Here is a 25,614-nt window from a genome sequence, read left to right as displayed (position 1 = left end):
AACCCCAAAACAAAGAAAACAAAAAACAATATAGTAGATATTAGGAATGAGAAAGTGAAAAGAAATCTTCTTCTCTTTGGATTTATTGGAAATAAAAGAATCTTGGACTTCAACCAACCTTTCTGGCCACTCATTAAAAATCATTTTCATGGGTTCCTAGTCATCAATACATTCCCTCTTTTTTTTTTAGTCAGCTTTTCCCCTGCCATAACCAAACAAAAACCTGACAAGAACAATTAGAGGAGGAAAAGTTTATTTTAGGGCTCCTTTCAGAGGTCACATGAGTCCATTTGTGGGGGCCTGAGATAAGGCAGAACTTCATGAAACAAGTGTGTTACTAAGAAAAGCAACTAGGAACATGATAAGAGGAAGGAGAGAGAGAGAGAGACAGAGAGAGAGAGAGAGGGAGAGAGAGAGAGAGGGAGAGAGAGGGAGAGAGAGAGGGAGAGTGAGGGAGGGGGGAGGGGCAGGCAGGCTCCATTTAACAAGGACAAAATATAAAACCCAAGGACAGGCCCCCAGAAACCCATTCACTTCCTCCACACACACCCTACCTCTCTACAGTTACCACCAAGTTAATCCCAATCAGGGATTAACTGATTAGGTAAAACCTAATTATAACCTAGTAATTTCATCTCTAAGCTTTGTTGCATTGTCTCTCATATGAGCTTTTGGGAGATACTTTACATCTAGACCATGACAAATATTAATATTTAGAGCATTTAATCTCAGTCCTCCTCAGTTTTCTCCATGAAAAACTAATGCATGAGTACTTCTATCATTGAAATTTCACAAACATGCAAATAATCACTGACTAATTCTCTATCTTAGTCTATTTATTTCCTAATGTGTTAAATAGTTCTTAAAATATTTGTACTGATATACTACAGATACTTCAAGCTAATGTGGCTAAATGAAATTCTCATCCTCTTCCACATTGTTCTTCTTAGTGTATTATCCAGCTTATTAAGTGGTAAGTTCCATCATATACACCTACTCCTGAAAACTAGACAGTTTCTTCTTTCTTACTCCCTCACTCAGTCACTGAATCCTGTCAGCTTCATCCTACTGTCTCTCTCAAATATTCCTCTCTACTTCTTACTACCTGAGATCAAAACTTTGTTAATTCTTTGTTAGATCTGAACACTGTCCTCTCAATTGCTCTTCTGAATTGAAACACTTCCTCTTTTCCAATTCAATCTTTAACCTGCTATCAAAGTGGCCTTTCTAATGGATTAAGCTCTCCTTTGCTAGAAATCCTTTATTGCTATCAAGACAGAATCTTATAATACATCAAAGCCTTTGTTTCCTTACTGCTAACCCACTTTCTGACTTTCCAAGTGGCTCATAACAATATTGGCTAATTCTAGAAACCATCCTATTGCATAAGAGGTGCATAGTGAATGGCTCAGTCTCTCTCTCTCTCTCTCTCTTTCTCTCTCTCCCTCTCTCAACTACAAATACTATAGATATACATGTCCAAAAATTTTAATGCACTAAGAACAAGATTAATACTATTATTTTTAAATTTATAGAATTTAAATTGAAAAATACTACAAGTACCTATGACAATATTTTTTAATGGTTGAAAAAAAGAAAGTAGAAATTATTATTTCATTTTAAACAATAGTCCTTTTATTTTATTATTTTAATTTTATAATTATAATCCCAATATTTTATTATAATTGTAAACAATAGTGAGATTCATTTTTTCATATTTGTGCATAACATAATTTGGTCAGTCTTATTCCTCAGTATTTCCCCTTCTCCTCTCCTCCCCATTTACTTGCTTTACTCTGCTGATCCCCTTCTATTATTGTTGTTATTTTAATTAGACCATTATAAGCACATATATATATATATATACATATATACTCATATATGTATATATATATGTGTGTATACACACACACACACACACACACACACACATATATAATTAATTGTGGTATGTTGAAATGCAGACATACAGACATAGCCTAATTTGGTAAATATCATTCCCCATTACCACCCCATGCCTTCCCCTTCTCCTTCCCACTTGTGATCTCCTTCCAATACTCTATTGGTCTGTCTTCTATAAATAATAACCTTTTATATATAACCCTACTTGACTCAGGTCAAGGTGAACATCTTAACATTAACATAAAGCACTGGAAAATTACATAACACCTTTATTTACTTATGAACAGGGGAACATATCCATCAGTTCTATTAGTTTGCACTGTTTCAGCTCTGAAAGAAAGCATATGACTCTTCATCATGCCTATCTGTGGCAAGCCAATTCTTACACTCCCCAAGGTTATCAGACTGGATAAAATGCATGTAAAACTTTTATATTCCACAGTGGATTATCAGATTTTTTTCTTTTCTTTTCTCTTTTCAGAATCCCTGAAGTGTTTTTCTTCAAACATTAAAGTTATATCAGCTTGTTGGACTCCATTACCAGCAAGTAACAAGATTTTCTTCACCTTTTAAACTCAAGATCCAAAGAATGTTAATATATCATGAAGCAATTATTTATTCCAATTAAGATAAAAGGTATACAGTGCAAAGGATTTACCACTGTCATTAAATATATTAGACAAATGGATGTATTTTAGGATTAAGTCTTTTTAAGCTCACTTGTGAGATACAGCCTGGTGGGAAAGCAAAAGAGTACTGCAATTTCATTATTTTGGAGTTGAACTTTAAATACTGAGTGCATACATTCCTCTAAAGATTAAAAGGCATTTCATTTAGTCCATGGTTTGCCACATGAAGTTGATTACTTCTAAATTTGATAGAATCCTATATAGTGAGTTTCATCAATTCCAGGGGAGAACTATAAAGCTCTGACATGAAAGTCTCAGAGTGGTGCTATGTCAAATTAAGTGAGTATGTAGGCACCTCTATAGATTTTAATTCTCAGGAAACTAGCTTCCTGCAATATTTCTTTTTCCTATAATAAATGACCACTAAGAGATTAATAAAACCCTGTAACAACCAATAACAGAATGAACATGTACTTTAGTATGATTATATACATTGCCTTTTAACTTTAGTATATTAGGTAAATCTTACTGAAATTTTATAGAAAATTAAATGTTGTATTATTATCCATTATTAAAGCAATGAGAGGTACAGATCACATATAAGAAGGGTGAACCCTTTAACTCCTTATGTTTTAAAAATGCACGAGCAAACATTTGTTCAAGTTTTGGTTCATCAGGGGAAACTTTCCTGATCATTTCAGTCCTCCTACTTTGTCTATCCTTTCCCATGTCTTATTTTTCTGTTCCATACCCACCTCTACTGACATGGCACTATTTATTTATTTTGTTGTTTTGAGTTTCCACTATACAGACCTTTGAATCAGTGCCATTTTGCTGATACTTATGTTTCTCTATTACTATCTATTAGCTAAATTTATAAACTCAAGTCTATATATCTAATGGATCTGATACTAAACAAGGTTAATTTTTGCTATTGGACATAATGGTAAAAGAGCAAAGATTATATATCCTTCTAAACCTCATCTATAAAATGAAAACACTAATAATGTCATTTAGGGGCTTTGTTGATTGAGTATATCAAATGAATCCAAGTAAAAGAACTTTAAAAACAGAACTTTAGAGTTGACTAAGATTGTTTTCATCATTATTGCTGATTTTATTTTTTGAACCAGTGTCTTAAATCAGCTTTGAATTCTAGTACATTCTTTAAACAATCTTGGTTTTAAAAAGGAAGAAACAAACATATCTCAGACTATAATTTTTTCACTCACATATCATCTACTGTGTAACTAAAACAAACAACAAAATCATAAGTTTCAGGAAGAAACTTGGCATCTGAGGAGACAGCAGAAGCAGGAATCTCTCTTTCACTTGCTCCTGACATTCTCCCCTTAAGCAAGCCATAAAAAACTCTCTGACCTTCCTCAGAAATAGTTCATTAGACCCTTAATCCAAAGGGAACAAATGTAAAACCCAGAGGAGCTTTATGTCTCTAATTCTGAAGATTCAGATACACGCAGAAGAATCTATTCAAGCCAACTTTGGTAAGTTCCCCTCAGTTTTTAACTACTAGATTATACTCCTCTTTCATTAAATCCTACTGCTATTTTGCTATCCACTCTTCCTTAGATCTAAGCATAAAAAGGCACAGTTTTCTGTTTCTTTGAGGCATTATTGAAGGCACCAATGTCATGTAACAATTATATTGAATATATTTTTATGCCTTTCTCTTGTTAATATCTCTTTGTTTAGAGGGTGTCTGTCATGAACCTTGGTATGGATAAGAAGAAATTGCTCATTCTCTCATACACAAAGGAAAATCAGTTATAAAATTAAAAATGAAAACAATAGCCTGATTATTGCATCCCTATATCACTAATCACCTTTCTTAGAGGTATAGCTTTTCGGAAGATTTTAACATAGTTAGTTATCATAAGAAGCTTGGTAAACAAAGGATAGTGCTGAGGTAGGTGTGAACATGGATTGCTTGGCAATATTCTTCTAGTTTGAAGACCTGAAAGGAAATGGTAGGGGAACAGGGCCAAGATGATCTATAGAATAAGAGCTAATTGACATGAGTATGGCCATGGAACAGATTTTTGTTTTTCATGGTGATGATCACCAAAACTCACAGAGGATACTTTTAACAATGAATGAACATGAGGCATCCCAAACGTATCAACCAATACTTCTAATCAGCCACCCACCTTGACCAGGTTTGTATGAATAGTGTCACCGGTGACCAAAATAGCATGGACCCAAAAGAATGTTTTTATCTCAACAAAGATGATGTAGTTAGTTTCACTGCTAAATATGCAACTTTTAAACAGAAACAAACTATGAGCCTTTGATATAGCATGATTCCTTGAAGGAACTGGGTCAGGTTGGTTTAATAGGACCTTTGTACGTTATAGTGGCAGTTACTAGCAGCTTTAATACCTATTCAGGATAAGGATTTTTCTCTCGTACCTGCACAACCATTTAAGAGCTTAGAAAATTCCTAATGTAGTGATATACAATTTCATGCAATATTCTAGCCAATAAAGATAATTTTTTTTGACATAGAAGCTGCAACTAATGGAAAATGAGTACAAAATGCAGTGATAATGTAGGTTCCACATCTACACAGCTAGGCTAATAAAGAATTGGCCTACTAAAGCCTAAGTTAAAATGCCCTCTCAGAACAAAGACTCAACGGAACTGAAACACCTTTATCAGGTCTAGTATGTTTGTTGAATCATTGATTCATATGACCCCAATAGCATATTGTCTCAGAGACAAGGAATACAAGGAGGATTTGTCCTTCCTATCTTAATTTCCAGTCTTATCCTTGGAGAATTGTATTTCTACATACTCAAAAACCTCAGTCCCTACTATATTAGATACCCTGTCACTGGGGTGGGTGTGGGGGGGTGAAATTTCCACCAGGGGTAATAAGAAAGATTCCTTTAAGCATAAAGCTACAAATATAATCATTTCATCTTAGGTCCCTCATTACTATATTTTAGTAGGCTCATGAATATGAACATTATTTTTCTGGAGATAGATAAGGTAGATAGAAGTGAGTTGGGAATCCCAGAGATTCCCTCGGGCAACTCATGGAACTGCCCTGCATTGCCCACTAAACGTCCTATGGGAACTGTGGCAAATGTGGCCTGACTAAGCTAAGGTTACTATAGCCATAGCTTTTTTTAAGACTAAGAGTCTGAAGTCACTCCACCAGTATAGGATATAGACTAGAAAAAGTAGAGTCTGAGGATGAAGGGAATCTAGAACAGCTGTGGGAGTTTAGAGGCAATAAGTATTGCTAATGATGGAAAGACAGACCAGCTGCAGTAGCAAAGCCAGTAGCTTACTTCATTGATCCTTGTCCCTTAAGTCTTTCCAAGACTGAGGCAAGTTTCTACAAGTAATTGGACTTTACCCCCACTCTCTCCTTCTCTGCTTGGGAAATAAATGAGGTTCTATTGCTCTTATAACAATAAAGACTCTGCATTATAGTATGAGGTGATGAAGGTGGTATGAGTTCAGCTATTCTAGGGTTGGAATATATCATTCTGCCACATGCACCAGTCAACACCTTCCACACCTTACCAGTATTGTTTTAGCTGCCATGTAGCCATTAGGTCTTTGTGAGATCTGACTTACCCATTTGAAAATAACTTCACCACTCTGCCTCATGCCTGCTCCATCTGCAGAGGATTCCCTAAGGATGACCCCATGGGACTCAGCTCAGTGATCAAATATGTGTAACTGTCAAGTAGCCAGGACTTAATAACCATCAGAGCAAAATTTAATCAGTGAGGGATGGAAAACTATGAATGAGTTGTTCTGCTTCTCTTATCCCATGATGGTCAGTCCTATGTAAACATATCAGTAGTCTATGTGGCTTCGCTGGGGCCATCTTAAGATGGCCCCAGCTGTCAAATACCAGCTGTCAAACATATCCTCATATTGACTCTCCCTCCTAACCCACTTCTCTTTCCCATCCCTCTGCTCACTGGGATTGCACTGCCTAGTAAGTCACAGAAATGAAGCTCTCTACTTCAGGCTATATATTTAGAAGAATCCAGACTGAGATTGAAAATCTCTCTTATAATTTTGGGTGATATTTCTGAAATTAAAAAAAGTGCATTTAAGGGTATATTTTGAAGGTATCAAAACTATGAATTGAGATAGCACTTGTACTCTCCTCTCAGAAATGTATATGGATTTTACATTCAGATTAATACTTTGCATGTAAATTTTTTGATTTTCCTTATTTTGTTGATTTATGTAATAACATAAGGTCCAAACACTTAATACCTAAAATTTTCTTTTGTTGATGAAAAAGTAGGAATGATAGTCAAATTTATCTCTTTCTTTTTGTAATGTCTTCAAAATTAATACCACAGAAAAAATGACTACTTGACAAGATATGAGCATATTATAATAATCTCTTGTTAGATTTTTGAAGGAAAACAGTAAATCTTTTTCTGTGATATCATATTACTAAATAAGAAATCTAAAAAGTGATGTGACTGATTCTCGGAGTGAGTATGTCCATATAGAATAAGAGATTCAACTGAAACTAAACACTGAAACTTAAGATACTTCTAATTTCTAATTCCTTCATAAATATAAAATCATCCATCTTCCCTGTTTTGTTAGGCTTTTCTATTTGACATTCAATGCATCTCTCTCTGTCTCTCTCTCTCATTTTCATTATCATTCTAGCTCTTTCATCTCTTAATCTCCAAACTCTCTCTCTCTCTCTGACAAAAGGTGTGCAATTCAAATATGACAATGTCCAGATATTCCTGAATTCCTGTGTAGCTGTACAATCTCCCAGTAGACTTCATGCTACAGGATGGATGTCTTGCTCTATCATTCATATAAATATTACATTAGTTGGATCCTTTTGTTAAAATAATACACAGCATAAAATATGTAATGTATAAAGTCTGTAATTTTATAGGAAATCCAAGAGGGACCAAACTCTCTCAGGTGATAAGCTTTCATTAATCACAGGTGTCAGTACTAGTAAAGAAAGCAACATTGAGGTTGCCTAAAGCCATGAACCACTAGAGAGCATGAGAAGTTAAAAGATATATATGACAAAATCAGATCCTCTTAAGACTAAGCCCTGTGGTACAAAATATTAAATTGTGCTCTACATCTTTAGAGGGATAATATTTCATTGTTTTAACAGCTCTACTTTGTCATGTTTACATGCTTACATTTCAGAATAAATAATGCTCTATTGCATCTGAGGGCTGTATTTTATCCAGTTACTTGACTCTCTGGAGTAATGAAACTCACCTGCATGTCATTTAACCTACTTCTTGGCTGAGTTGCCTATAGTTCAGCAAATAGGGTTTAGAGTATAGCTATTCAATGGGCACCAATATGACCCAATGGAAATGTCTCTGAATTTATAGAAACCCAAACTAAAAGAAAGTAGTCAATTGTACTAATGCACTAAAGGATACATAGAGAGAATAAAAGAATATTTAATTTTTAGACAAAAGAGTAAATAAAACATAGAGTCCCATAGTGGAACTCTATGACTTATGCTCTTATTTGATAAAGGCTATAGAATATAGCATTCTGATGACACTTGAAAATTGTATTTTAACATTTCTGTTTGCTTTTTTATAGCAAAGCATTTTTAGATTTTTGGTCATCAGAATGATGCTTGTTTTCCACTCTTTTTCAATAATGATGTACCCAACTTTCATCCTGGCACCTAAATTTTCCTAAAAGATTGTTTGCTGAGAAACTAACTTCCACCCTAATAGCTATAAGGGAAGATTTTGAGACATTAAACCCACACAATAGAATGATCCCAGATAGATCCCCCATTCACATCAGTTAACATAAGAAGAAACAAGAAATCTCTCATTGGCTTAATCTGAAATTTGGAAAATTGTAGCATCTAATGTTAAGTACCTTCATTATATGGGGTCAAATTCAGTGATCCTGAACATCAAATACAGCTGTCTGAGCTGCTGTGAAAAGCAGGTTGATGTGTAAAACTCCTCAGTTTATTTCAATCATCTCACATACATTTAATTAGTAAAACACTGTTGAATGAATAATGAGAAGTAGCAATTTGATTGTAGGGTTATCTAACATCTGAACATGGAAACCATGGAAATCATAATCTTTACTGCAACTTGACTGAGGTTTCTTCTTAAGCTGCAATCATAGAAGCCCAATTAAGGGAACATTGCTTTCCAGGAGGCAATGTGGCACCCTTATGTTCCACTACAGAGTCCTGTACAGTTGTTTTTAAAGTGTTAGTCTCCAGCTCTTTGTAAAAATAAAGATGGTGATAATTATGACAAGCTGTTTTTTCATGATATGAGTATACACTGAGATCATTGGTGATACATAAAATAATGGGATTTTTGTTTTTTCAATAGAAAAGTAAGAAAAGCCATTAGGTGCACTGGAGGTTGTGTAAATATAACATACAAGAATATTATAGAAAACACACTCTGAAGCAAGCTAAAATAGGTAATGACTATAATAATTGATGGTGTTTAGAATAAAAATGTTTACTGAAAAAACATAAACATTATACACAGAATGATAGAGGAGAGAAGAAATTAGACCTACAGAGAAATCATAGAACACTAGCACACTATTTGTTCTTCAGTAATTTAAATAAATACATGATCAAATAAATCTTGTTTTAGTCTTTGCCCTCTCATAATACAGCACACAGAAGACAAGAATATTACCAGTGTGTGAGCATTCTTTATCCTTGATAAAATAAAATTAAAGATACAGCTGCACAATTTGGAAAGTGAAAGGGAGAAGTAGGGATGGGCAAGAGCATTATTTCATGCTTTTTATTTTGAGTACTGGGGATTGAACCCAGGGGTGTTTAACCACTGAGCCACATCCCCACCCCTTTTATACATTTTTATTTAGAGAGGGGGTCTTGCTGAGTCATTAAGTGTCTTGCTAAATTGCTGAGGCTGGCTTTGAACTCTCACTATTCTCCTGCTTTAGAATCCCAAGCTGCTGGGATTATAGGCATGCACCTGGCTTATTTCATTCTTCTGTGAAGAATAAGCAAATGATGCTATGGAGAAATTAAGAGGTCAATAGTTGTAGGTGGATATTGGCATAGAAAGGTACTAGAAATAAATGCTAGAGGTTTAAGCTATGTATCGGATAGGCAATAATCGATGTATAATGGCTGGAATCAATGCAAGTAATAGTGATACAAGTGTGCTATTTATAATTATCAAGGTAATTGAGAGGAGAAAATAAACCAGTTTGCTTTTGAGAAATACAGTTTCCAAGAAGAGAAGTTTTGACAAAGATTTATGTCACATTTGGGTAACTTTTAAAAAGTCCTATACATGTTTTACTTTTTAAAAACATTTAGGACCAAAATAGTTAGGGGAGAGTAAGGAATATTTAAAAGAAAGAAGTGCTTACAAGAAAGGATTAACCAGGAATTTAGCTGTCTGTTGAGACAAACCAGGACACATTTACTCTTCGAACAAGAGTTTTGGGTGTACATTCAAACCCAGATGGACAGATAGTTGCCAAGGGGAAGATCTTCTTCCACTTTCTCATAACATTTGAGTGACCTCTCTTGGTTAGGCCAGTATATGGATGTAGACAACAATTTGAAGAAGAGAGAAGAAACTGACTCATTAAAATTTTCTTTCCTTTATACATTTTGTTATAAGGAGCTGGTATTTGGTGATGGCAGTAGACTTTCTCATAGAAGCCAAGAATTCTCCTAGTTAGAAAGATATTATGATAGTGTTGATATTCTGTATTTTAGAGTTTACTTATCCTGAAGGAGAGAGATTATCCAAGTGATATCTACTGGCAGGAAAGTGCATTAAGGACAGCAAGAGGAAACACAAGGAAAGAAGGAAAATTTTTATGAGGATGTTTTGTAAAAATAAATAAATAAAATTAAAAAATCTCATTGTCCTTTTTAAAGAAAGAGAGTTTTATCTTGTGAATGAACCTTTCTGTAAGGATGCCTGGACTCCCAAATTATGAGTGAACATTTTCCTCATCACTATAATTATTAGAGTATCCAATTACAATATCTTTCTATTAGTTCAAGATTATCTTGCCTGTGATCATTTTTCTGCTACACTGCTAAACTCATCACAGTGCAGAGACCCTGAACAGCGATGATACCTATGAATTCAGCAGTTTTCTTTTGTTGAAGTGAGCCCCATACTAACTTTGTCTGATGGTCTTCAGGTTCTTGCTAACCTCCTAACATGTTGTTAACTTGTCTGTCTTAAGAATAAGCATTAAAACATGATAACACATAGCAGGGACACTGCCCTCCATGGAACATGTAGAACCAGACTAAATGTTTTTGGGGGTTTGTGAGAACTTAAGCAGAATTCAAGTATTGTTGACCTTTGCTCTACTAGCATCTGCTCTGCTACCATTTTCATTCAAATGTCACCAACTCATGTCACAGTTTATTCTTTATGACTTACTCTTCTAAAAATCCTAGAGAAAGAGAGAGACACAAGTCCTCTGTGCCATGGAATTCCCTAAATATATCTGGGCATACTCTAATATACGCAATTCCCATCACTTTGCAGCCACTGAAAAAATATTTTTATGCCTTTTCTGTAAGGTGTGAAAATAGTTCTATGTCAGTATGCTTCCCCTACTCTGTGATTTACAGTTAACTAATGCACTTTGAGTTTTATACTACTAGTGATGATCAGGATAATGCTTTTAATATTAAAAACAATGACAATAGAAATAAATCAACTTTCTTGTTTTTTTTTTTGTTAATTTGAAAGTCACAGCTTTTAAGACTACTGAAAATCAAAATTAAATTTACACTGAGGTCTTTAGGTTCTTATGTTACAATTCTACACTTAGCTTTAATCATTTCAATGCATATCAATCACCTCGATTCATGTTAAAAAACTATTTTTAAATAAATAATATTGACTATTAACACATCTCTAAGAATTTATATATGTTGTGCATTATGCTAGAACCAAGGGATATAGGAAATGAGTAATACCATGTGCTTTTCAAAGCTACATTACAAAAGAGAGACATAGACTAAATTATAATGCATGATGGGAAATACTATTATATAATTATGATGAGATGAAAGATTATCTAAAGTAGTTTATTAAAAGTTAATGTAATGTTTGATGGGAAAGAAGCAATTTGGTTTAGACATCTGAAAGAGATGATTCAACAGGAATTTCAAACAAATATTATTAAATACAAGCAAGAAAGCCAAATAAATTATAGGAATAACTAAAATGCTTTCTCAAAATAATACACAGTAACAATAAATTCTTAAGGGAAGAGACAGGAGACAGAAGTAGTAGTATTTAGCAGTATGGTGACTGAAACCATAAGTATGGGCTAGGGCTGGGGCTCAGCGGTAACACATTTGCCTGGCATGTGTGAGGCACTGGGTTCGATTCTCAGCACCACATATAAATTAAAAAAAAAAAAGGTCTATCAACAACTTAAAAAAATTAAAAAAAAATTATTGATTATGAGGTCAAAGTATAGAATCAGAAAAAAACAATTTGTGAAAGTATTTTTCCATGATCACAAACATGTTTTATAGCTGTTTGATACTAAGTAAATGAGAAATGATTGCTTGATTGCATATGATGAATGAACATAGAGCTCTGTACTCAGTAACCCTCCCTGATTTTAGAGTGAAAATAAAGACTGTAATGAGCAATTTCATGATTGTAAAGAAGTCCAAAGTATAATTTGACATAAAAACATTAAGATAGGAACTCAGGTTTTCTGTTTTTCTGTTTGCCTTTTCAAATTTACTTCAATCATGCTTCCTAAACTAGGATAATTCATTTATTGCCACCTTTTATTAGTTGAATCCTTTGAATTGAAAAGTTTTATTTTTTCAGAGTAGTTCTAGGTTGGCAGTAAGATTGAACAGAAAGTTCAGGAAGTTACTGTATATACACAACCTCCCCATTATTAACATCCCACACCACAGAAGTACTATATATTTTTTTACAATTGGTGAACCTATATTGACACATCATTATCATCCAAAAACCATAGTTTAGATAGGGGTTCATTCTTGGTGTTGTACTTGGCTTTGGATTTATAGAAATGTAAAATGACAGATATTCAATACTGTAGTATTATAAGAAGAGCTTCCCTCTCTTAAAAATCCTCTATTATACCTATTCATCCTTTTTCCTCCACAGACTCTAGAAATCAGCATCTTTGCACTGCCCCTATTGTCTTTTCCAAAATGTCATGCTATTGAAATTGTACAGTATGTTTCCCTTTCATATAGGCTTATTGCTTATTTCACTTAGTAATACACATTTAGAATTCTGGCATATTTTTTATGGCTTGATAGTTTGGTGTTTTGTTTGTTTTAACACTAAATAATAGTATCTCAATGTCTGGATATACCACAGTTTATTTATCCATTCACCTGCTATTTACCTGATAAACATTCATGTGAAGGTTATTGTGTAGATATATTTTTCATTAAATTGGATTAATGCCAGGGAATATGATTGCTGGATCATATGATAATATCATGTATGGTTTTTTAAGGCACTGCCAAACTGTTTTCCTAAGGGCCTGTTTTGCATTCACACCAGCAATCAGTGAAATTTCCTATCGCTCCACATCTTTGCCAGCATTTGATATTTTGATTTTTCTGAATTTAGACTATTCTAAATGATGTGTAGTGGTAACTAATTTTAATTTGCATTACCTTGATTACATCTGAGTCTGAATAACTTTACATATTCTGCTTGCCATTTGTGTCTATTTTTTTTGTATTTGTATATTTATTCCCATATTCCTTCAGAACCAAGAAAACAGACTGTTTAGTAAGCATGACTGAAAAAATTTCTAATTCTGATCCAATTTTAAATTTTTTGTGCTCTCTTATGCATGTCATTTGAGATCAACATCTATTTTATATTAATGTGAAATGTAAGTAATTCCACAATATTCTAATAAATAAGTCAGTTGTTTTTAACTTAATTTGGGGGAAAATTTTGTAATATGTCATTTAATAGAACCAATTTTCAGAGATGTGTTTTAGTAGTATAGCATGGAGCAAGAGTTGTAGCTTTGTTTCCAGCTTTCTGGATGATTCTACCTTCTACCCACAGGTGAGGACCATCAATTAAAATTTTGATGTTTGAAAGCAAATAGATCAGTGCTTATTGACCCAAATTTGCCATGCACCTACTATACAGCATATTGAAGTCAATCCATTAAAGCCTCATTTTACAGCCAAAAAAAAAAAAAAGGTATAGTCAGGTAATAAATAAATAAATAAATAAATAAATAAATAAATAAATAACACATTTATGCTCTTTTTTCCTTTTTTACTTTGTATCAACTGTATTATTACAAGAATAAATAAATACTCTTTCCTGTTTACATGGCTGCCTCATGATCATCCTTCAGATTACTGATCCTTTGGATTTCTACTGAGACTTGAATTTTCTTCATAGAGAGGCTTCTCCAATAACTCTTTTTTTTGTGTGTGTGTGCAAAAATAGATATGTTAAACTTTATTTAAATATTACACAGCACTTTCATATACTCAAACAACACATGGAACCCCTTAAATATGTATAATTAGTGTTTTTAAGTTTTAGTTAAAAATTAATTAAATAAAAACTCTACAAATTTTTAGCGAGTTACTCTTGTTTGAAAATGTACTTTGTTATTAATTAATTTATTTAAATTAAATATATATGACAGCAGAATACATTTTGATTCATTGTACACAATTGAAGCACAACTTTTAATTTCTCTGTTTTTATATGATGTAGCATCATACCATATGTATGGTTATATGTGTACCTAGGATAATGATGTCCATCTCATTTCACCATATATATTTTGTTGAAGTGTCTTTTCAGGCCTTTTTCCCATTTTTAATAGAGTTGTTTACTATCTTATTATTGAATTTAAATTTTTTTGGTATATTTTTGACAATAGTCCTTTAGTAGACATATATTTTTCAAATATTTTCTCTTGTCTGTGGCCTGTCTTCTCATTTTGTAAGCATTGTCTTTCACAGAGTTTTCAATTTTAATGACATTCAGTTTGTCAATTATTTCTCTTATAGGTCATGCCTTTGGTATTGTGTCTAAAAAGTCATTGGTGTATCCGAGGTCAGCTAAGTTTTTTCCAATATTATTCTCATGGTTTATACTCCTGCATTTTACATTTACATCTGTGATTGATTGTGAGTTAGGAACTCAGTTTTAAACTCAAGAAAACAATTTATATAAATATTTGAATAGTTAATACAATATTTTCAAATGGTAAAAAAGTCACATTTAAACTTAATAATATTAAAGCAACAGACTGAAGTCACAAGTCACTACTAAAGTACCTCTTCTTAGGGGCTGGGCATATGGCTCAGTTGGTAGAGCACTTGCCTTGCATGCACAAGTCCTTGGGTTCAATCCCCAGCACCACCAAAGGAAAAAAAGGAACGTATCTCTTCTAGTTCTCTGAAATGTATATTTATATATGAATGCTAACTCAATAATAGTAGATCCACTAATACATATAAATTCTAAATGATGCTAGTTATTGATAAAATAAAGTTCTCATTATAATGTTTGCTACATTAAATATATATATATCTTGTCTTCTTTCTTTGAGAAACTAAGAATCCTTTTTATTTAAAGTGACATTTCTGGTAACTTGTTTGTCTTAGATAAATATCATCTTTTAGTGCATAATTTTTGCTTGGATTCTGAAAGAAAAGGAAATGTATAATGTAATAAATAACTTGAAATTAATGGTACACTTTTATTTTATTTTTCATTCTCCTTAAAAACTTCCAAACATAGCTGGGCATGGTAGTGCATGCTCATAATCCCAGCATCTTCGGAGAGACAAGAGGATCACAATTCAAATCCAACCTCAGAATTTGGGGATGCCCTAAGCAAACTAGACAGACTCTTTCTCAAAGTAAAAAATACAAAAAAGGGCTAGAAATGTGGCTTAGTGGTTAAGTGCCTCTGGGTTCAATTCCTCACACCAAAGGGGGGGGGGAAGAAAACCTTCCAAATTTACATTTTTTTTCTTATATGTATTTACCAAAGAATTCAGAATTAAATATTACCTTAAGGATATCAAACCTTATGAAACCTACCAAACTATCAACTTATTCATTAATTCTGACTCATTCCTATAATATTTGTTGAACACTGATCATGTTCTTGTTACATGAGATTTAAGAAAATATAATCTCTTTCTTGTAAAAACTATCACTCTCAGTAAACACAGAAATATAATAATATAATTGCAGTATAGAGAATTATGAATAAGCTAGGATTAACTACAGAATATACTTGTGGCACAGGGGGTAAAATAATTAGCTCTTGGAGGAGTTAAAAAGATAAGTATTTTGAACTGAGTTCTTCAAAATCAAATGTAGTCATTCAGGGTGAGGTATGAGGTGGGTTGCCAACACCTGGAGGAGGAAGTCATATGGGAATCCAAAGCCACAGACAGAACCAATATGTGGAGAGATTTTTATTCCATGATAATGAATTCTTAGGCAATACTGCCTGATTAAATTATTTTAATAATTTACATAGTGAAATAAAAGTATTGGTTTTGTATTTTAAATGATTTAGCAATTATCCAAATATGTTTATTTAAATTAAATACATTTTACTGGTTTCTAGTGCTAGCGATATAATAGTGAATGCAGCAAACATTGTTCAGGCTGAGTATTCTTTATTCAAAATACTTTGTACTAGGAATATTTCAGATTCCAAATGTTTTTAGATTTTGGAATATTTGCATATATGTAATGAGACATCTTAGGGATGGAGACCACATTTCAACATGAAATGCATTTGTTTCACATATGCTTTATGCTCATGGCTTGATAGTTACACAGCTTTTTAGCATGGCTTGGTTTAGACTAAAAAGCCACATGAACTTAGCTTTGGGATTCCCAACTTGTGGGATTGTGTCAGTGCTCAAAAAGTTTCCAATTTTGGAGCATTTGGGGCTTTTGATATCTGGATTAGGGATGTTTTACCTGTATAATTATAATAAAAATGGAACAGGAGAAAAGAGATCTAAAAGTTCAGGAGATGGATCAATTACTTTTGTTTATGATTTGGTCACCTAAGAAAAGAGTAATGCAATAAATGTTTAGATATTAATGATGCCTGAGTTTCCTGAGCATGGGAAAATGTTGACAACTGTGACAAAAAACACTGTAATAGTGAAAAATGATGTTCCTCAGATGGAAGTGAGCATTCAAAATGGCATTAGAAGTTTTTTTCCATTTGAAGTGTGGAAAACAGCATAGTAAAGATGTAGAATAGTTAATAGGAGGAGACAGCAAGTATGTAAACGTGTTGTGGAGACATTTTCTATTAGTGGCCATACTTTGATAAACAACTCAAATGTCCTCATGTAATTAATGCATCCTAGGGAAGTCATGCCTTCCATCTACAGCCAGGGCCAAAGATAGCCCAAATCTGATCAAAGTTGAGTAGCAACAGTTTTAAATATCATCTGTTACCTAATTTCTATACCTTAGGCTGTGTTTCCTCTTTTAGCTAAATAAAAGCTTTGAATCTTATGATAAAATGTTTATGTTTTTCATTTCATTTCATTTTATTTTTTTACCTCCAAGAAAGAACTCAGACTAAGACCTCTTTATCCAGTTCAGTAAGAAATATAAATTGAATTGGACAAAAAAGAGGTGGACAGCCTGAAAAACAATGGCAGCCCAATAAGATATTCCATTGGTTGTTTATGAAATGTTTTGTTTTATTTTATGTATCCCAGAACATATATATTTACTACTCATATCTGTTAGGGTCTGTAAACAAGTCAGGATGGCACCTGGCATTTTGCCAGAGGGAGTGGTTTGTGAAGTAACACCAGTGAGCCAGTAAGTGTGGAGATTCCTTATTGGTTGACTGCTGTATCTAGTTTATGTTAATTTAGATAAGCTGTGTGGAATGTATAAATACTCCTCCAGTCCTACAATAAACGGCTCCCACTCCTGCTGTATCAATCTACACAAATTGTTCGTCACCCCCCCCCCCCGTTATTTTGCTGCAGCCGGACTGCAGCACATATCAAAATTAATAAAATTTCAGTTATTAAATTTAATTAGGTAGGGCAAGGTTATACATATTTAGGGAAATAGGATCTGTATCATTATTTAAAATGTTGAGAGAAGACCTAGAAATATTTAACACATTAAAAGTGATATGCTTTTTAGACTTTATGCTAAATGGCCCAGTGGACTCTTTTGTTTATATTTTATTTAAAATCAGTAAAAAATCCAGTATCATGGGAGCCCCTCTATGATTTGGTAGAGTCATATGGCTAGTTTGGACTCCTTAGGAAAAAACATGTAGAACCATACAAACCTCTGTCTCTCTCACTGCAATAAACAAACTTCAAGGTAGTGGTGGCTTTATTTTTCTGGCATTATATAATAAATATGTTTGCTGACATTTTAAAAAAGCAATAAAAATACAGTCATTACTAATATCTAATTAGATTATTTAGGTTGAATTAACCTTGGTACCCACCTTTAGCCAGCTTTCTGAATTTATCTAAAAGCTTATAACACATTTTAAGTTTTGCTATGTATTACTTAGAATAAAATGAAATTAAATAAAACTAATGGAGGATTTTCAGTTTTTAAAGTCTGTTACATGACTTTTATACTGAGTATGAAAACTGAAAAATAACTAAAATAATTTTTTAAAATTAAATTATTTAATATATTTTATGATAAATAACATTTCCTTATGAAGTGGAAAGAGCTAGAAATGCATTGTGAATCTCATGGTTTAAAAATAATTTGCTATCATTTTTTTCCAATATGCATATGGTTCCTAAAAAGAGGAATTAAAGAAACTGGCAAAGTTTGACTAGTTGATCCTTTCATGCTCTATTTTCCCCAGAAACCTGAAAACCACATAAATTTTAAATAATTGTTTTACATTTAAATGTATGCCATTAGCATTAGTATTCATTTTGATGAATGGATCCTATTCTGGTTTTATATTCATTCAAATAATTTAGTATTTGGGGCTAAAAGAAATCCCACACACAATTTAAAACACAACAGAAGGTACTCAATGATTAGATAGAAAATCTTTTTAATACAATAACATATGAATTAAGTTCTTGCTCTGTGAAATATAAAGATATCTATTAAATGGACTTATTGAAATACACATCTATTTTTAAAAAGTAGGTAATATCACCGTGGAAATAAGCTACATAGTTTTCTTTAAATTATTTTCAAACAAGTTAATAACAATTTTAATTTTTAAAATATTTTTGCCTGATTGCCTCAAGAAAGATTATGAAATCAAGTCAAAGAATCATCTCCAAACACATCTAAGAAATATAACAGTATAACATTCATTCAATAGAGAATTATATTTTCTATCAGTATTACTAAATGTATTGTTGTAACTCAAATAACTTGAAATTTAATAAGAAATAATTTCTTATTGTATGTAAGCTAAAGTATTATTTCCTCAAGTATAATAATTTCTTATTGAATATAAGCTAAAGTATTATTTCCTCATTATAACTTAGCTATTTTTTGTAATTTCATACTCAGCTTTGGTGTATTTCTAATTAGAATTTTCTAAATTTATCTCCTCTCTCTCTCTCTCTCTCTCTCTCTCTCTCTCTATCTATCTCTCTCCATATATATGTGTGTGTACATATCTATGTGTATATATATATATATATATATATATATATATATATACACACACACACATATATATTTACTACAAAATTAGAAAAGAACTATTAAAATTTTAACAAAGAAACACAAAACTTGAGTACTAACAAATTACTTCAGAAATATAATTGTTCTACCACCTTTTTGTATGCTAAGCCAAATGTCATTTATGATGTGATTCATTAAAAAATAAAAGCTAATTTGATGTAATGAGAAAAATGTTTACACCATTTAAAATATTGGGAAATATTTTCCAACATGAACTTGATCATGTTTCAAAAAGTTTATTGTGTTACTATTCTCAAGAAGGGGACATCTAGCCAAGTGTGGTGGCATATGCCTGTAATCCCAGTGGGTTGAAAGGTTGATGCAGGAAGATACTGAGTTCAAAGTCAACCTCAGCAAAAGCAAGGCACTAAGCAACTCAGTGAGACCCTGTCTCTAAAATAAAATACAAAATAGGACTGGGGATATGGCTCAGTTGCTGGGTGCCCCTGAGTTCAATCCCTGGTAACCTCCCGACCCTGAAAAAAGAAAATAGAGGACATCTATAAAAATACTTAGACAGAAAGTTAGAAGGCAAATACAAAAACTTCACCCTAGATAAAGGAACTAAATTACCAAAAACAGAAGGTTGAAATTTTATTATGTTAATCATTTCCTTAAGACAACTATTAAGTATTCAAATTTATTGATTCTTCAATTTATATCTCATTAATATTTCATAAAATAATTTTTCAAAATTAAATCTTACTACATAGTGCATGAAGTATTCAAATCCAGAAAAAGGAGACAAAAGAAGAAGTAAGGAGAAGTTTTTAAAAAATGACAATATCAATGGAGAAAAGGTATAAGGAAAGAATATTCCAGAAAAAATAAAGGGAAACACAAACATATAATGGCATAAATATATTCCATCTGGGAAGGAAGAAAAGAAAAAAGGACAGTACTCAGTGTTATTAGGATCAGAGTTAGGCAGTCCTGTGGTTTGAGCTTACCCATGCCCTTTTGTTATGTTTGAGTTATCATACCTAAGCTGCCAAAATTCTTAAGTCAGAAAATTCAATCTGAATGAATTCAACACCAATCAAAAGGAAATAACTTGAGCTAAAGCATCAGTGAACAAACAAAAGAAACTGCCTAGAGTCTAAGGTGACCACTCCTCAGAGATATTGTTTATAACCATGAATGCTCACTAATGCATATGCCAATTAGCTCTAAAGACTAAGTTCTATAGAAATTAACCAGAGTGTTTAAGTCATAAAATGTCTGTCATATATTGTATACTAAAGTGTGTTACCTACCACACGTCTAGGTGATATGTATCATTATAAATCATGAAATTCATTTTAAAAGATCATTCATTTAGATCATTCATATTTAATATGATAACATATTTTTATTACTTTGTAAGTAGAAATTCATTTACATTAAAAAAATTCCAAGAACAGAGAGAAGATAATTTTTGGATAAGATTTTAATAAGATGTTGAGATGGATCCAACACATGCTTGAAAATACAATAAAATGAGAAATAGATGAATGATTTTTAGTTCCAGTAATTATCTTGTTTATCATATCATAGTTTTAATAGAATCATATAATTAAAAAAATCATAATAAATAGAGAGGAATTCTGGGGAATGTGGTAGAACATTAGTGACAACACACTTGCTGAACTTCATCTTTTAAAAATAAAAGGGAAACCAGAATAAAATATCAAAAAATAGTAGAGACTACTTTTCAATTATCTACTAGAATCAATTTTGCAAAAGTGATGTAAGAAAAGAACAGAAAATGTCTGGAGGAAGAATCCAGTTCCATGTGATAGAAAAGCAGGTGAGAGAGACTAGGAGGCCAAGAAGAATTTGTTCCAGGAATCAAACATAATTTTAACATTGGAACTTATTTGAAGCACCATTTGTCATGTCCAAAGGAGAAAATAAAGAATCCCAAAAAATGTAAAAAAAAAGCCATTTGATAAAATTTTTCTATTATTCTTTAAAAAATGTTGGTAAAGTGTACTGGAAACATTGCCATTATTGAGTAAGAAAATACAAAGTTTATGATATGACCAATATTAGTATTATAATCAAGAAGTTTTAAATCAGACAATATGATAAAGAAATAAGTATTTGGAAGAAAATAAGAATGCAATAAAATGCATCATCAATATATAGTATTAGTGATGTCTGGTCTGTTGTGGCATCTCACAGGTACTTATTTACTAAATAGCAAAATGCTTGTTTATGGTTGCCTGTGAATATACATATGGTTGCCTATCTTGAAAGCCAAAGAGGAAAAGCCATTAGAAATAGAAAAAGTTAATAACATTTATCAAGCAATTATTTCTTTATACCATAAACATTAACTAACTGGCAAAGAGGGCAAGAAGAATGCACTAATTATGGAATCTTCAAAACAGATTTAATTAGAAATGCTTAAGATTTATTTAGTCTTGCTCAATAAAATTTATAGAGCACAACTAAAACTTGAGTGAAAAAATACCCCTGAATGATTAAGTATTTCAAGGATTAGTACTGTCTCTAAATTAACTTTAGAGGCACCTTTCTAGTAAAAAACAAAATTAATTTTTTCATGGAACTTGATTATTAAATTCTAAGTTTCATCTGGATGATTAAATGGAACAAAATTACCACTCTTAAAGAAAGACTTAATGAACAGGGTTTATTTTATTAGAATTTAAATATAGCATAAAACTTCCATGGTGATATACTATTAATAAATAATAACATATTGTGAGAACAAGGATAGAGAAAATTATAAAAGAATACAGACGGCCCAGAAAACACATTTTAAATGAATATAAGTGTAAAATATAAAGGTAGCATTTTGAATCAGAGCAGGGGTATTTTTTAATGGTCCTGGAACAGTTTTGAGTTCCAATATACCATTACATAATGAAGAAATATTGAAGACATTGTAGATAATTAAAAACTTTTATTATTGGAATGAAAAAGGTCTCTAAAACAAACACAAAAGAAGACCTATAAAGAAAAAAATACCATATATACACATTTATTTACACACACACACACACACACACACACACAGACTAGTTTCTCTTATCTGCAGGAGATACATTTCAAGATCACTAGCAGATGGCTGAAACCACTGTAATAAAAAACTGTACATATGACATTTTTTCCTTTACATATATAATTATAATAGTTTAATTATAAATTATACATGGTAAGATATTAACCACAATGTCTAACAACAAAATACTGCAGTTGTACTTAATATGAGGTATGATAACCGGGTTTCTGCCCCTGACGCATACTCAGCAGCATGGGGCAGGTGGCACATTACAACTCGGCTCCTACAGATAAAGAAATGATTCACATCTTGGGAGGATCAGAGCAGGATGGCATAAGATTTCTTCATGCTACTCAGAATAGTAATTTAAAACTTATGAATTGTTTGGTTTTGAAAGTTTTTATTAATATTTCTGGTCCATAGTTAATCGTGTGTAATTGAGACCATGGAAAATTAAACAATGGACATTTTATACATAAACTTCTGCAACTTAAGATGAAGCTTTTGCACCATAAGTCAAGTAAGTAGGTATTATGGTTTAGATATAAAGTGTCTCCCAAAAGGTCATGTATTAGACAATGCACAAAACTACAGAGTGAATGATTGGCTTATGAGAATCTTAACATGATCAATTTATTAATCTGCTGATGGGTATTAACAGGGTGGTAACTATAGACAGGTAGAGTGTGGCTAGAGGAGTAGGTCATTGGGGACATGCATGACTTTGGGTTGGTCCTTGGTGAGAAAAGCTCTCTCTGCTTCCTGATTGCCATGTCCTGAGCTGCTTTCCTCCACCTTACCTTCTACCATGATGTCCTGCCTCATCTCAGGCCCAGAGCAATGAAGTTTGCCTTCTGTGGATGGAAGCTCCTGAAACTGTGAGCATCAAATATACTTCTCCTCTAAAATTGCTCTTGTCAGGTGTTTTGGTCACAGAGATGAAAAAGCTGAGTAAAACAATTGGGCAGCACTCCTATCACTAATATATTAGTGTGTTCTTTGTGTATTAATTGGTAACATTTTATTTTACTCATGAAGAATTATTCCATAATGAATACATTTCTTAATAATAAAAATTAAACATTCATGATTTATATATATATATATATAATTTATATATATATATATATATATATATATAATTCAGGCTTAATTATAACAAACTAAACTAAGATATTATATTCCCATTTAAACACTGATAAAAATGGTTTTAATTCATGATACCTCCTTTTCGGAGATATTATAATATACACTCTCATACCCTGCTTTCTGGGCATAAAATAAAATTGATACTTGCCGAAATAGAACAATGAGACTTAAATTCCAATGCTAATGTATTTGGCTACATTGGAACTATAAAATGGGATGATTGAGACTGTTTGCTGTGGAAAGAGGTGCTTTGTTCTTCATAACAAAAAGAAAAGAATAATAAAATGAAAAGAAATTTCTAATTATGGAAAAACAATTATACAATTATACCTCCTGGCATAAAACATTGTATCAGTATAAACTTGGTTTCTGGGAAATAAAGCAAAAAGAATTACAAATTACTGTGACAAGAATAGTTTCTTCAAGCAGTACTATCTGTGTTAGAAGAGACAAAATTCACCTAAAATCAAGGATGAATTTTTAGAAAAGTTCTTGATCATAATGTACCAGGAAGTTTCAGAATCAATCTCGCCTGGACGCTGGTACTTCATATGTGTTGAAACTTGCATAAATGCCTAAACTTTTAGAATTATTATATGTATCTGAAAAGTATTCCTTTCAACTGTAAAATATTACTAGAATAAACAATGGTAGTTTTCTAAAAAAATCAATCTTAGAAGGAAAAATTCAGAGTGACTGGAAAATGTGGTGGGTTAGTGGAGGCCATGTTAGCAGCGACAGCTCTGAGTTCTTCAGCAGTCATATATTTTGATCTTATAATAAGAATGCAAGGAATTAGGATGGATTAAAAATAAAATGGTACCTAGGCATTTTTATCCAATATTTTACAATAAACGCTTCAAGTAACAAGCTTTATGTGAGAATAGCAAAGTAGTGAAGAACTTAGCACTTGTTATTACTATTGGCATTTATTATATATGAATATCTTACATCTAGAATCTTTAGAATCAGGTATATTGTAGATGATAAAGCTTTTAGTTCAAAAATCTGGGTATTTACTCCCATTTTTTTTAAAGTATTGTTTTGGTAAACTAAACATTATTATCTGCTGTGAGAAAAATATTTTTTATAGTTTTCTAAAATGATTATATGTAAATTGTACTAGTAAAGTCCAAATTCAGCAGTGGACTTTTACACTACTTATAAGCTGTTACCAGTATGTCTGGTAGATTACGATAAATGTCCCCATGTTTATGGTTTATAGAGAGTTCAAGAGTGTGTATGCTAATATTTAGCTAGTTCTTATTATATTTTAATATATTTTAATGTCACAATTTGTTTTAATAAATACTTTCTTCTAACTAAGAAACTACATTGTGAAACAGAATTAAAATTTAAGTGTGTCTTTACTTGAACTATGTATTTATTAAATGAAAGATACCAAGTGGCAGTTTCACTGAATGATATATAAACACATTAGTCTTGATTATTGGCCATATAAACCTCAGCATTTGAGAGTAAGAAGCTTGATAATGTTCACTTGGAAAAAAATCACTGCAGTAGAAATTTGAATATTGAATTTATATAGGAGAGAATTTAAGCATACTACATTACATACACAAATTCTTCTTATTACATAAGAAAGAAATATGTTCCTAACCTTCATAGCAAAGTGTTATGAATTACTTTTCAGTATTACCAAAAGGAAAATAATATGTTTTAAGTTATTTTTTGGTTCCAGTTTTATTATTAACATGTTTTGTAATAATAGTTGTTCAGAATAGTTGACAAGTAGGTATTATTTTTAAGTGGAAAATCAAACTTCAGCTATAGATACCAAGGAAAGAAAATCCATCCTAACAACTTTTGTTTTAGGTGTTGAAAGATTTGCCTGGATGATGACTAAAAGCAAAGCAAATTAATGTAAACAATAAAAATAAGTTTTCTTCAAGAGGAAAATAAAGCATTTCAGTCAAAGAACTAGTCTTCTCTTTAGATTGGAATATTTTTAGAAATAGATGAAATAAATAGCTATTCTTCAAACAAAAATATGTATCAAAATTAATTTTTCTGGAAGCATTAATTAATTCAAATATTTATACTATATATCAAATATATTATGTGTCAATCACTGTGATGGAGAGAACAAAAAAAATCAAATTTTGATTTATGCCATCAAGGAGCTCAGTTTTATGAGGGCATCAGAGAAA

This window comes from Spermophilus citellus, assembly GCF_964194105.1.
Source record: "Spermophilus citellus genome assembly, chromosome: 9".
In the NCBI taxonomy this organism is placed as follows: domain Eukaryota; kingdom Metazoa; phylum Chordata; class Mammalia; order Rodentia; family Sciuridae; genus Spermophilus; species Spermophilus citellus.
The sequence above is the reverse complement of the archived record's forward strand: the minus strand, read 5'-3'. Positions refer to the sequence as shown.